Here is a 13,979-nt window from a genome sequence, read left to right as displayed (position 1 = left end):
TACGGAGATGATGAATCACTAAATTCTACTCCTGAAACTAATATTACACTACATGTTAAGTAATTAGAATTTAAATAAAAAATTGAAACATAAAAAGAAAGAAAGTAAAGGTAAGGAAGCATAGAGGTAATGACATGCTCATCTTACAAAAGGGAAATTCAAAAGATAATATTTACATTGAAATTAGAAATTTCAATACTTAAAACAACTAACAACAACAATCAATTGAAAAGTTTTAAAGTCTTAGAACTACCAAGAATTGGAAGAAGGAAAAGGGTGAGAGAGTTGGAGGTGGAGAAATAAGTTAATAGCTGATATATCATATCTAAAAGACAATTTAAAAATCTACATTTGACGAGTTAAAAAATGGCAGTACACACATGTATGTTAAATGACTAAAGGCAAGCACCAGAAAAGCTTTAAACAGGAATCATTAAAGTCTTAGTGGGTACAGTTGGGCATGCAGAAGGTCAGGGTAAGATATTGCTGAGTTTTTGTCTTAACTCCATCAATACCATTTGCATTTATTTATTTATTTATTTATTTATTTATTTATTTATTTATATTTATTTTATAGCTATGCATATCACTTTGATCTATTTTTGATACGTTTTAAAAAAAATGACCTGGGGCGCCTGGGTGGCGCAGTTGGTTAAGCGTCCGACTTCAGCCAGGTCAGGATCTTGCGGTCGGGAGTTCGAGCCCCGCGTCGGGCTCTGGGCTGATGGCTCAGAGCCTGGAGCCTGTTTCTGATTCTGTGTCTCCCTCTCTCTCTCTGCCCCTCGCCCGTTCATGCTCTGTCTCTCTCTGTCCCAAAAATAAATAAACGTTGAAAAAAAATTAAAAAAAAAAAATGACCTAACTTTTAATGGCACTTTATTTATTGTAGATGAGATTCGGTAAAAATTGTGTTAAACTAACAGTTCTGAATATTTAAAAATTGATAAATTTCATTATATTGCTTTCAGAAGAGAATAATTAAGATATCTAGAAAATACTTTTGTTAATGTTTTAATATTTCAGGTTATTTCTATATTATAAAATGTAATTTTTTATTTTTCTGAAGTTAAAAAATATATAACTATACAATAATGTCCACCTACAAACATTCTTTTGGGTTCTTTTAAAAAAATTTTTTTAACATTTATTTATTTTTGAGAGACAGAGAGAGACAGAGCCTGAGCAGGGGAGGGGCAGAGAAAGAGGGAAACAGAATCGGAAGCAGGCTCCAGGCTCCCAGGTGTCGGCACAGAGCCTAACACGGGGCTTGAACTCACAAACCGCGAGCTCATGACCTGCGAGACAGTTAACTGACTGAGCCACGTGGTGCCTCTCTTCCTGGGTTCTTTTCCAGAACTTTTCTTTTTTCACTTCTGTAAACTTAATAGTTATAACAGTTCAGCTTTTGAATCTTAAAAACCAAGAAAATAATAAAACAATTAATAATGGGAGTTGACATTATTAATTGAACATGATGAGTAAGGCATTATGCTAACTGTTTTGCATGCATCATCTCATTTATTAATCACAGTAGCTTTCTCATTTAGGAATTCTTTTGACCTCTGTTTTTTACAAAAAAGGAAGTAGAGGTTAAAGAGGCAAAGTGACTTGCTCAAGATTTATTTTTCACTGAGTTAATAAACATTTATTATGCAGGCACTATTCTAGATGTTTGGTACATATGAATGGAAACACAAAACAAAATAAAAAATTTTGCTATCATGGGGACTTGCATTCCATTCAGTGGGTATAGTAATTAAAAAAAATAAGTCAAATAAATAAAGTTTATAATTTTTTATAAGATGATAAATACCACAAAGAATATATATATAGCATAAAGATGATTGGTAGGGCGATTGCAATTTTAAACATGGCAGTCATGGCAGGCCTCATTGAGAAGATGTTATTTAAACAACCTTCAAAGGATGTGAAGATAGCCAAGTGACTATTTGCATTAAGGTCACTGAAGATGGAGGGGTAACTAGAGGAAAAGCTTTAAGATAAGATCATGAGGTCAAAGGTGTGGAGAAGACAGGAAAATTGCAAATAATGTAGGGTCCCATTGACCATTATAAAGATTTTGACTTTCACTAAAAGTGTAACAGGAAATATGAGGAACAAAACTGTGACTTTAACTGAGTGTATGAGGTCACTCTCAACAAGGAAGACACATTTCATCTGGGCCTGGAAGTGTTAGTAAAAGCCCATTCACCACAATCTCTAGAGAAAGGAATGTAGGCAGAGTTGAGAGGAAATAACATGTCAAAGTTATCAAAACATGACTAGATGGAATGTGAGGAACAGGATTTCTGTACAAGAAAAATCAGAAACCAAGATGGAACAGATATGGAATATTTGATAACATACAAAGATTTACAAGTTTGTTTTGTCGGATGCTGGGCACCAAAAACAGGTTTTTAAACAGGTTCAGTTCAGGTGTCCTTTTTAAACTTATTCTGTCTAAAAAAAAAATTAACAAAATTGGTTCTTAAAGTAAGGATCAAATGTTTTTCAGGAAGATCCTTCTGATGGTACCATGGAGGATACACTACATAATTAATTTTTTTTTTAAATAGTGGAAGAAAAACTGTCATGGAAAATTCATGGTGCTACCACTGAAGAGTGGTTCGAAGCCGTAAAGAGTGGCAGAGAAAGTTCCAGGACTACTTAGCAGTCAAGCGAAAACTGAAGTGTCAAAACACTAAGCCTTATCTAAAAGTCAAGAGTAATTGTCTGAATCCTGGACCTTCTAAATCTACTATTGTGCCCAGAAAGGATGTTACCAATCATGTTGCTTGGTATCAACAACAAGACCCATCAGCATTAAACTCCAGCCCAGGCCTGCCAATATCACAGGATCCCAGAAGCCAGAGTTGGAGCCACCAAAACTTCTAGGCAAAAGGCTGACTTCAGGAGGTATTTCTTCTAACTCAAAGAGTAAGCCTTCCAGCAACAGTCAGCAAAAGCATGAAGCTGGATCATACATAACCAAAGAACTGTCTAGAAAAACTGTGGGGTCACTTAATATACAAGAACTGAAAACTGCAAAGTAACAGGTAGCAGATCAAGGAAATGCTAAATGCACCGACCCTGTAGACAATAATCGTGTTTGAAATGAATACTTGGGTAGCTTTCTGAAACTGATGAACAAGGAAAATTTGCCCCAAACTTTACCAGACTCTGAAAGGAAGCTGAATTCTGAATTGTGGACAATAGGTAAGTCAAAGACTAATTCTTATAATCAAACCTAAAGCAGTTTGACTCCTAAAGAAACCTTGGGCAAAAGTTCAGGGAATAGTGCTGCTCTGAAAGACAGACTTAATAAACAATTTGTTGGAGAAACACAAATTAAGATTCCACCAGTAAAGTCACAGCCACTTTCTAGAGGAACAAATCTTTCAAGACCAGGAGAAAAACTCCCAAGGGCAGTTCCCTCTCACTAGTTCAGAACCTTAGTAGGACTGAAGCATCAAAGAAACCTGTCGTCAAGGACATAAAGGTTATAAGGGTTGATAAGGATAAATATGAAAGACCAAATGAAACTAAGTTACAGTCACCCACTGGTACTGAACAGAAAGTAGAACAAACCAAACCCTGGACATGCCCCAGTGTGCTTCTGGGAGGCTGTAACAACAGACATCCAAACATTAAGCAAGATCAGAAATCCACTCAACCTTGTTTTAGACGTCAGACATCAAGTGCACTGCCAAAGGCAAAACCCATAATCCAAAGGCCCAACTTGACACTTCGTAGTTTGAATTCAGTCATTCCAAGCACCCTAACATAACAGTAAATGGAACCAAAGGGAATAAATGCAGCAACAGCTATCAAGAAAATGCACAGACTTTGGACTCCAAGTTGAAAAAGACTCTTTCCTAGAACCATTTTCTCAATATGATACCTTCCCAAACTCAGGCTGGTGACAAAACCATAAATGAAAGAAAAGTCCCAAACTAATCCATTTATTAAGAAGAACACAGCAGAGAATCAAAGGAAACAACTGGAAGCATGTCTGAAATCTAAGGGAAAAATCTATAAATAGCATCCTTTGGAACTTAAAACAAAAATAGAAATAATAGAGGAAATGAATATTTCATTTTGGAAGAGTATGGAAAGAGAAGATGAAGAAAAGAAAGCACAACTTGGATGATCCTATAAAATTAACAACACTCTAACATTATGTCTGCAGTTCACTGAAGAGAGTGCACTTTCTAATGATATACTTACCATATTGTCCAGTATTCCCGAGGCCAAAAAATTTGCTAAATTCTGGATCGGCAAAACCAAGTTGTTGGCAAATAATGATAGCTTTGATCTTATTGGGCCATACAAAGAGGGCATTAGAAATAGGGCAACAACTATACAAGAGTCATGAGAATTTGTTCTTAATATTTTGTAAAACCCAAACAGAATCACTGAAGAAGGTACCTTTGACTCTTTAGTTACTAAAACAAACATAACATCAATAGAGTAGCTGGCCAATAAGACAGAATCTGAAAAGTCTTGTCTTTCTCTAAAAGAGAACAGTTTACAGCAACTTCCCATATAACCACAGCAGAACAGGATAATCATCCTGGGATCACATTACAGATTGCCCTGATCCCTAGAATAAGTGCAATGCCAGATGTACAAGACATGAAGCTCATCACTCCATCACTCCTGAACAGTGTTTAGGAAGGATTGCGAGAGCTGCGTCCTGCTACATAGAAATGCAGCAGGAACAGGATTTAGTAGTGGCTTCTCTTAATGAGCTATTAGAAGTGGAAGAAAAAGAGTGTTTTATTTTCCATAAAAATGAGGCTTTGCCTATAACATTAGGATTTAAAATCCTTGGGTCATAAATTCCTTCTTTCTTTTCTTTTTTTTTTTTTTTTTTTTTTTTTTTTTAAGAGAAAGAGAAAGAGAGAGAGAGAGCAGGTGAGTGGCAAAGTGAGAGAGAGAGACAGAGAGCATCTTAAGCAGTCTCCACACACAGCATGAGCCCAACTCGGGCTTGATCTGGCACCCATGAGAGTGTGACCCAATCTGAAATCAAGAGTCAGGAGCTTACCCAACTGAGCCACTGAGGTGTCCTTTAATTTTCTTTTATTGTGTAAATATAATGTATATAAAAACTCAGCCAACGTAGTTAAAATTGAAAAAATTTTAGCTTTCATAATTTTAAGTATTATCTAAAACAAAAAATATGAAATTTTGTTCATTCTGTTTAAAAAAAATTGCATGCATTATTCTATGGTTTTAAGCACAGTTCCATGGCAACCCAGAGCAGGAAGCAATTAATTCCCTATGGTAGGCGGGAATGACACGTAGGAGTTGGTCCTCCAATGACAAATAAGAATTGCATGGGCAATGAAGAAGAACGTTTCCACACAGCAGACAACATGAGGCTTAAAAACAAAAACTAGATGAACAACTCTGTTAAAATAAAAAAATTACCTATAGTAGAAAAACACAAATTAAAGCATACTTCACAAACTACAAATTTACCACAAATTTTGCTTGTATTTAAGTTATTATGGATATGGCTTCCATCAGTGAGCAAATTTTTATTATGAATATGATTATGAAATGTTAATTATTTATTTTGAGGGAGAGACAGCACAAGCAGAGGAGGGGCAGAGAGAGAAGGAGAGAGAGAGAGAGAGAGAGAGAGAGAGAGAGAGAGAGAGAGAGAATGAATCCTAAGCAGTCTCTGAATTGTCAGTGCTGAGCCTGACAGGGCTCGAACTCACAACCTGGGAGAGATCATGACCTGAGCCAAAATCAAGAGTCAGACACTTAACTGACTGAGACACCCAGGTGCCCCAGTGAGCACATTTTCTAGTATTTATGTAAACTTTTCTGATTATTTGAATTTGAACTTTGAATTTGGTAACCTTTATTGTTCCTTTCAGTTCCATGAGCCTATGAAATACCAAAAATAAAATTGTATATAGATCTTCCTCAACTTACATTAGGGTTATATCCCAAGAAATCCATACATAGTAAGTGAATTTACCCAAAGTCAAAAATGCATTTATTATATCTTACCTATTGAACACCATACTGAGCCTAATCTACTTTAAATTGTGCTTAGAACAGTTAGCATTCACCTATAGTTAGGCAAAGTAATCTAATACAAAACTTATTTTATCAAATGTTGGTACACCTGGGTGGCTCAGGTCGTTGAGCATCTAACCTGGCTCAGGTCATGATTTCATAGTCGGTGAGTTCGAGCCCCCCATTGGGCTCTGTGCTGACAGCTCGGAGCCTGGAGCCTGCTTCATATTCTGTCTTTCTCTCTCTGCCTCTCCTCCACTCATGCTCGCTCTCTCTCTCTCTCTGTCAAAAATAAATAAGCATTAAAAAATAAAAAAAAATAATTAAGTATTGAATATCTCATGTAATCTGTTAAATACCATACTGAAAGTGAAACACATAGTGGGTATGGAAGCTTCTAAGTGTCCTGGTTGCTTACCATCATGATCACATGGCTGGCTGGGTTTTGCACTTCATTGCCACTGCCCAGCATCATGAGAAAGCACCAAATGTTACTAGCCCACAAAAATACCAAAATTTAAAATTTGAAGGATAATTTCTACTGAACGTGTATCATTTTTTCACCATAATAAAGTAAAAAAAAAAATGTAAGTTGAACCATCATAAGTCATCGACCATGTGTATATGTATTTTTATTTTGCTAACCTCCAAATCATTTTTATCATTTATACTAGTTATTTTTTTTCTAAAGCAGAGTCTGACTTGTAGTAGATGTGATTTTGTACTATACAACCAACATAAAGGTTTTTCTACGTATTCAAATAATCAAATAAATATAAATGCTACATACTGCAATTACTTTTAAGTTTCCAAAAACCTCAAACTTACAGGTGACCTTTAAATTCTTCATTAAATAAATTATTTTTTGTGAGTCTCACACAAAATTATTTGTTCTCAGTATGACAACTTCCTTTCTGTCACTAATACATGCATGAGCTAGTTTTCCCACAAGTGGAGAGATATAAAAACTTGTTCAAATATGATGTTACTCAGTAAGGGGTAATGTAAAATCTGAACGTACCCTGTCTCTTTAGTCTTTCACTGTTATGTATTTCTTTAATTGAAAGACATTAAATAGAGCTTCGGCAGGGGAGAATGAAATAAAATAGTGATTCTTTTGCAATTGGTGGAAAACAGTATAATAACCATATATGAGTCTTACACAATTCTTTAGTATATTTCTTTTCAAAGGACATTCTCAGTGCATGTTCACACTTTGATTTTGAATTGAGTTTCTGGATGTGAATCTTTCAATGATGTTCATCAAAGTGCAATCTGTCTCAATCTTTTCCAGTATGCTAGATAATCATATTAATTATGCCAGTATACTCTGAAAATGTTTTTATTAATATGACCTCTGTATATAACACTAATAATTTCATTTTTCTTTTATGTATTTATTTATTTTGAGAGAGAGAGAGAGAGAGGAGAGAGAATTCCAAGCAAGCTTGGCATACTGTCAGCACAAAGCCTGATGTGGGGCTTTGAACTCACGAACCATGAGATCATGACCTGAGCTGAAATCAAGAGTCAGACACTTAACCAATGGAGCCACTCAGGCTCCCTTAATTTCTCTTTTTCTAAAGAAGAAATTGTAGCATTTGGTGCCTAATGAAGAAATAAACACGATTTCAATTCTGCATGATATGAGAGACCTAAAATACAATCTCTTACTTCTATTAAGTGGACTAAAACACTGCATTTTCTTAATCTTTAATACATTTTAAATTAATAATTAATTTTCATACTATTAAAAACTCTTATATAACCTCTGAGGATATGACATTTATCAAATTGTGGTAATCCTCCATATTGAATGAGAAATTGCCTGTTAGACATTTCAGTCTTCATATGATAAGAAAAATAGGGAAAGTTCTCTACCCGTGTCACTTGTTTTATTGGTACATCCTTTCCCTTATTTAAACCTAGTTCATGAAAACAGTGTTTCTTTTAACATAAATGTAAGCGAAATATATTCAATAAACATAATAATAAAATGGAAAAAATCTAGGGTAGAAAAAAATGATTTATGAATTTTGGTTCTCTTCCACTGTCAACAAAATATTAACTTTATAACAGAAAATAATAGTTAAATTTCATATATATATATATGCATATACATATATATATATGTGTGTGTGTGTGTGTATAAACACACTGAATTGAGTATGTGTACCTGTTTTATTTATTTTTTTTTATTTTTTTTCAACATTTATTTATTTTTGGGACAGAGAGAGACAGAGCATGAATGCGGGAGGGGCAGAGAGAGAGGGAGACACAGAATCGGAAACAGGCTCCAGGCTCTGAGCCATCAGCCCAGAGCCTGACACGGGGCTCGAACTCACGGAGCGCGAGATCGTGACCTGGCTGAAGTCGGACGCTTAACCGACTGCGCCACCCAGGCGCCCCAGTGTACCTGTTTTAGATTCACGCGTTAAAAATATCTTCCCAGAACCTAATCCATGGAGATGCAATAGTGAATGAAAGAAAAATCCTTTCCTTGCAGACCTCTTGTTCTAGTTAGGGAGAATAAAATAAACAAATATATTAGCATGTCAGTTATTGGAAAATGCAAAGAAGAAAAAGAATAAAATTTAAGAATATATCGGCTGGGGCACCTGGGTGGCTCAGTTGGTTAAAGCATCCAACTCTTGATTTCATAGTTTCATGATCTCGCACCTCATGACATCGAGCCTCACATTGGGCTTTGCATTGAACGTGCAGAGCCTGTTTGGGATTCTCTCTCTGCCCCTCTCCCCTCTCAAAACAAGTAAGTAAACATTTAAAAAAAATACTTCGTAGGGTCAAAACTTATTAAAAATTGTAAGGCCCTCAAAAATGTCCTTTTATCTTGTTGTCATTCTTATTCTCCTATCAACAGTGAATCACTTTTTCATAATATATACTCAAAATCCTCTTTCTCTATTTACTGTCTCCATAGAATTAGCTAATATAAGTTCTTGCTGATTGATTAGTCTACTGTACATAGTAAAAGTTTGATAGGATACTTTATCAAACAATTGATCAATTAACTATACCATATGAAACAGAATGAAGAAAAAAAAGTGATCATCTCAACTGACGCAGAAAAAGCATTTGATAAAATTCAACACTATTTCATGATAATAATACTCAACAAATTGGGATTAAAATTATACTAACTGAACAAAATAAAAGCCAAATATGAAAAATCCAAAGCAAACATGATACTCAATGCTAAGCAATGGAATTTTTTCCTCTAAGATTAGGAACAAGAGAAGGATTCCAACTTTTACCACTATTCATCATAGCACTGAAAGTTCTAGCCAGGCCAATTAGTCTAAGATGAGAAATAAAATTGTCCAAATTAACAAGGAAACAGTAAATTATTTCTGTTTGCAGATGATATGATCTTATACACACAAAATCTTAGGGTTTACAAACACACACACACACACACACACACAGAATTTAAAACTAAAAATTCAGTGAAGTATCATGATACAAAGTCAACACATAAAAATCAGTTCCATTGTTACTTAATAACAATGAACAATCTGTGAATGAATTTAGAAAGGCAATTCCATTTACAATAGTATTAAAGAGAATAAAACAGGAATTAGCCAAAGAGGTAAGAGATGCATAATTTAAAATACATTACTGAAAGAAATTAAAGACATAAATGAAAAAAAAAAGCCATGTATATGCATCGTACAACTTAACATTGCTAAGATGTCAATATTGTCCAAAGATCAGTACAATCTCAATCAAAATCCCAACGAAATATTTTTCAGAGATAGAAAAACTCATCCTATAATTCACATGGAATCTCAAGAGACCTTGAATTGCCAGACAATCCTGAAAAAGAATGAAGCTAGAAGCTTCATACTTCCTGATTTCAAAATTTGCTACAAACCTGCAATAATCAAAACAATGTGTAATACTGTTATAAAGATAGACATATAGACCAAAGGGATGGAATAGGAGGCCCAGAAATAAACTTTCACATATATGGTCAAATGATATTTGAGAAGAATGCCAAGACCATTCACTGGGGATAGGATTAGTCTTTTCAACAAATGATCTGGGGAAATCTGGATATCTACACGGAAAACAATGAAATTGAATCATTACCTAACACAATATACAGTAACTAACTCAAAATTAGTCCATGATCTAAATGTAGCACCTAATATTATAAAATTATTAGAAGAAAACATAAGGCAAATTCTCATAACATTGGATTTGGCAATAATTTTTTAGAGGTGATATCAAAGTAACTTTCAACGAAAGAAAAACTAGAGAAATTGGGCCTCATAATCATTAAAAAACTTTTGTGCATCAATGGACACTATCAACAGCATGAAAAGGAGACCATTGAATGGGAGAAAATATTTACAAATCATATATCTGATAAGATATTAATATTCAGAATAGAGAATACCTAAAACTCCACAGCAAAAAAACAAATAACCTATTCAAAAATAAGCAAAGGACTTAGACATTGCTCTTTAATAATCAAAACAAATACTACTGTCCTAAAGATAGATATATAGACTAATGGAATAGAAAATAAATCCCAGAAAAGAACCCTTGCGTATATAGTCAAATTACTTTTGACAGGAATGCCGAGGCCAGTCATTGAGGATTGGATAGTCTTTTCAACATAATCTGTCGGTTATGAAGTGAAAAAATTGCAATCCTTGTTCACTATTAGTGGGAATGTAAAATGGCAAAGCCTTGCAGAAAACAGTGTCCTCAAAAAAAAAAAAAAAGTAAAAATAGAATTATTATTATATGATCCAGCAATTCTGCTTCTGGCTATATACCAAAAGATTGAAAACTGGGTCTCAAAAAAGATATTTATGCACTCATGTTCAACTACAACATGGGTTAACCTTGGAAATGCTAAGTTAAATAAGCAAGTCACAAAAAGACAAATACGGCCTGATCTAAATAACGTACATGATGTAATTAGAGCAGTGAAATCACAGAGACAGAAAGTGGAGGTGGTGGCTATCAGCTGGGGCATTGGGAGAATGGGGAGTTGCTTAATGGATACAGCATTTTAGGTTTGTAAGATAAAATGGTTCTGGAAATGGATGGTGGTGATGGTCGCAGAGTGATATGAATGTACTTCATACCACTGAACTATACAGTTATAAATGGTATGATCACAAGTGTTATGTTAGTGTATTTCACCACAATAAAATAATTGAAAAATCATATATTGATTTGTGTATAAATATGGAACTCCACATCTAACTGTTGAAAAACATTTTGGCAGGAAATAAGATTTGGATAGAATTGTCAATAATGACCCTAAAATTAGCATTATTACTAGCAATTATTAGTAGCAATTATTTCTGCTTATTGATGGAACAGAAAAATAGATTTCAATATAATTCTATGCATGACTTTATGCTTGACTTCCATATGAAAATAAATAGAAAACATATAATCAGACATATTTTAATAAAATACTATAAAAATTTAGAGAAATAATAACTGATGATAGCTTTGAATCAATTATTTCCATGTCTGACAGTTTTTGTTATTAATGACTTGGACTAGAGCATATCAAATGATTATCGTAATGTTCAGAGTAATAAATAAAGACAGAAATGATATTGACTAGACTTATGGAATAGGTAGACATAAGTCTTTAGTTGATAATGCCAGAAACACATGTTATATTGTATAATATACTTGCAAACTTCAAATTCTTAATTCAAAAATGAATTAGAGTGCACTACGTGATAGAGTCAAAGCAAACACTCAGGTGCTCCCCATGTCCAGCTCTTACATGCCACTGCTGGGAATTTTGACATATCACTTCACCTCTATTTTGTAGATTCCCCACGTATTTGGTACTGGAGGTAATTTTACATCTCTGTAGTCGGATTATAAACTTCCCTTGCCACTTCTTCCCAAATTGCACTATTCTGTCTGTCAAAAACATCTGGGCTGAGTAAGAAAATAATACTGCTCTATTAAAAAAAAAAGGAATCTAGAAATGTGAACTATTTGATTACACTAAAATAGAAATTTTAAACTAATCATTTGCTAATCTTCTCACATCTTCTTTGAAACAGCTTTTGATGAAAAGGTTAGCAGAAACATCAAATTTGTGGGTTCTGAATGGTTTGTTTGCTGGGAAAACATACACAGTATTTTCTAAATGTGTTGTTAAGTAAACTATGGTTGATTTCAGTGAAATTATTTTGGTTTCAAGAGGGATTCTGCATAAATACTCACAAACTGAACTAAATTCCTTTCAACATCAAACTACATTTGAGTTAGTTCAGTGTTAGCCATTTTTAAAATGTAAACAAAAAATTCTAAAATCACAGAATTTGGATCCAAAAATGTAAAATGTTCTTGTGTATCTAAATTGCTCATTGCCTTATGTTGCTGAGAAAGAACTGTTAAAAACTCATTTCCTCTAATGAGTTTCTTAGGATCAAGTGTAAATTAAAATGCACCAGAGATATAATGCTTATGCTCTTTTGGTTATGAAGTTATTTTCCCCACATATTGTCTGCCAGGCTTTGAAAAGCAGAGGTGCCTACTTTAAATTTTATGTTAACTGATGCCAAATATAAGAGTGGCATATGCCTCTCAAAGCACTGGAGAAGATGAACAAAATTTAAACATAAGTCACATAGCAAGAGATAGAAGAAAAAAAAATAAATCCAAGAATAAAAAGGAATAAATAAGAGAAACACAATTATTTATTTATTTATTTATTTATTTATTTATTTATTTATTTATTTATTTTGGGGAGAGAGAGAGAAAGAGACAGAGTGCAAGTGGGTGAGGGGCAGAGAGAGAGAATCCAAAGTAGGCTCCAGGCTCTGAGCTGTCAGCACAAAGCCCAACGCGGAGCTCCAACCCACACACTGCGAGATCATGACCTGAGCCCAAGTCAGACACTTAACTGACTGAGCCACCCAAGTGCCCTAAGAAACACAATTATAAAGTCACTAATACCAAGTATGTAAATTACAACTGTAAAAAAAAAAAAAAAATTCAACTCCCCCTTTAAAATGGCACTATTACATTGGATTTTGTAAAGATCTAAATATATGCTGCCTACAAAATATACACCTAAAACAATGGAGGTAAGGGGCTCCTGGGTGGCTTAGCTGGTTAAGTGTCTGGCTTCGACTCAGGTCATGATCTCATGGTTTGTGAGTTCGAGCCCTACATGGGGTCTCTGTTGCCAGTACAGAGCCTACTTTGGATTCTTTGTACCCACCCCTCTCTTTGCCCCTCCCCCATTGGCACTCTCTCTGTCTCTCTCAAAATAAATAAATTAATTAAAAAAAATGGAGATGTGTATTCAAAAAGGAAAGGATAAATATGCATAAACAAGAATAAGCATAGGTAGTAAAATTAATCTCAGCCAAAGCACAACTTAAGATAAAATCACCAGAGAGAATAAAGATGTCCATTTAATAAGGATAAAATTTATAGTTCCCATTAAGTATATACTATTCATAAAATTGAGGTTAAATAACATAACCTCAAAATATATGAGGCAAAAGTGTATGGATCAAAGAATAGGATTTGTTGCAGGTTTTGTTCAATGCAAAGCAGATTCTGAAATAATTTCGTGTTTAGAATATTTGTTAAGGAAGACCCTAGAAGGAAGGGAGAAAAAGCTGAAATAGGCAAAGAAGTCAAGTTAGATTCAGGCCTTACAGCTTCAGCCAGTACCATGGGTGCAGGGGAGAGGTTATGAAGTTGAAATAGCATTTAATAGTTGTCCCTATTAAGGTATTCTTTATACTCCCACCTCCACTACTCGATGGATCTGGGCTACCACCTCCAGTCATGACAGGGTAAAATGGTTCTCTACAACTGAAGTAATTCCTGAACAGACTGTAGCTAACCACCTTCTGCTGCCAACACTCCCTGAAGCTGTGGCAACAAACCCTTCCTTGAAGGGGGATCTT

The 13,979-nt window shown here is 34.5% G+C and overlaps 1 pseudogene; it reads left to right on the top strand.

Moving 5' to 3' along the window:
- The first annotated feature begins 1,870 nt into the window (after positions 1 to 1,870).
- LOC121036918 (cytoskeleton-associated protein 2-like) lies at positions 1,871 to 4,855 on the top strand (annotated as a pseudogene).
- Positions 4,856 to 13,979: the final 9,124 nt, after the last annotated feature.

Source organism: Herpailurus yagouaroundi, unplaced genomic scaffold (genome assembly GCF_014898765.1).
Source record: "Herpailurus yagouaroundi ecotype Mexico unplaced genomic scaffold, PumYag 28, whole genome shotgun sequence".
In the NCBI taxonomy this organism is placed as follows: domain Eukaryota; kingdom Metazoa; phylum Chordata; class Mammalia; order Carnivora; family Felidae; genus Herpailurus; species Herpailurus yagouaroundi.
The sequence above is the reverse complement of the archived record's forward strand: the minus strand, read 5'-3'. Positions and strand labels throughout refer to the sequence as shown.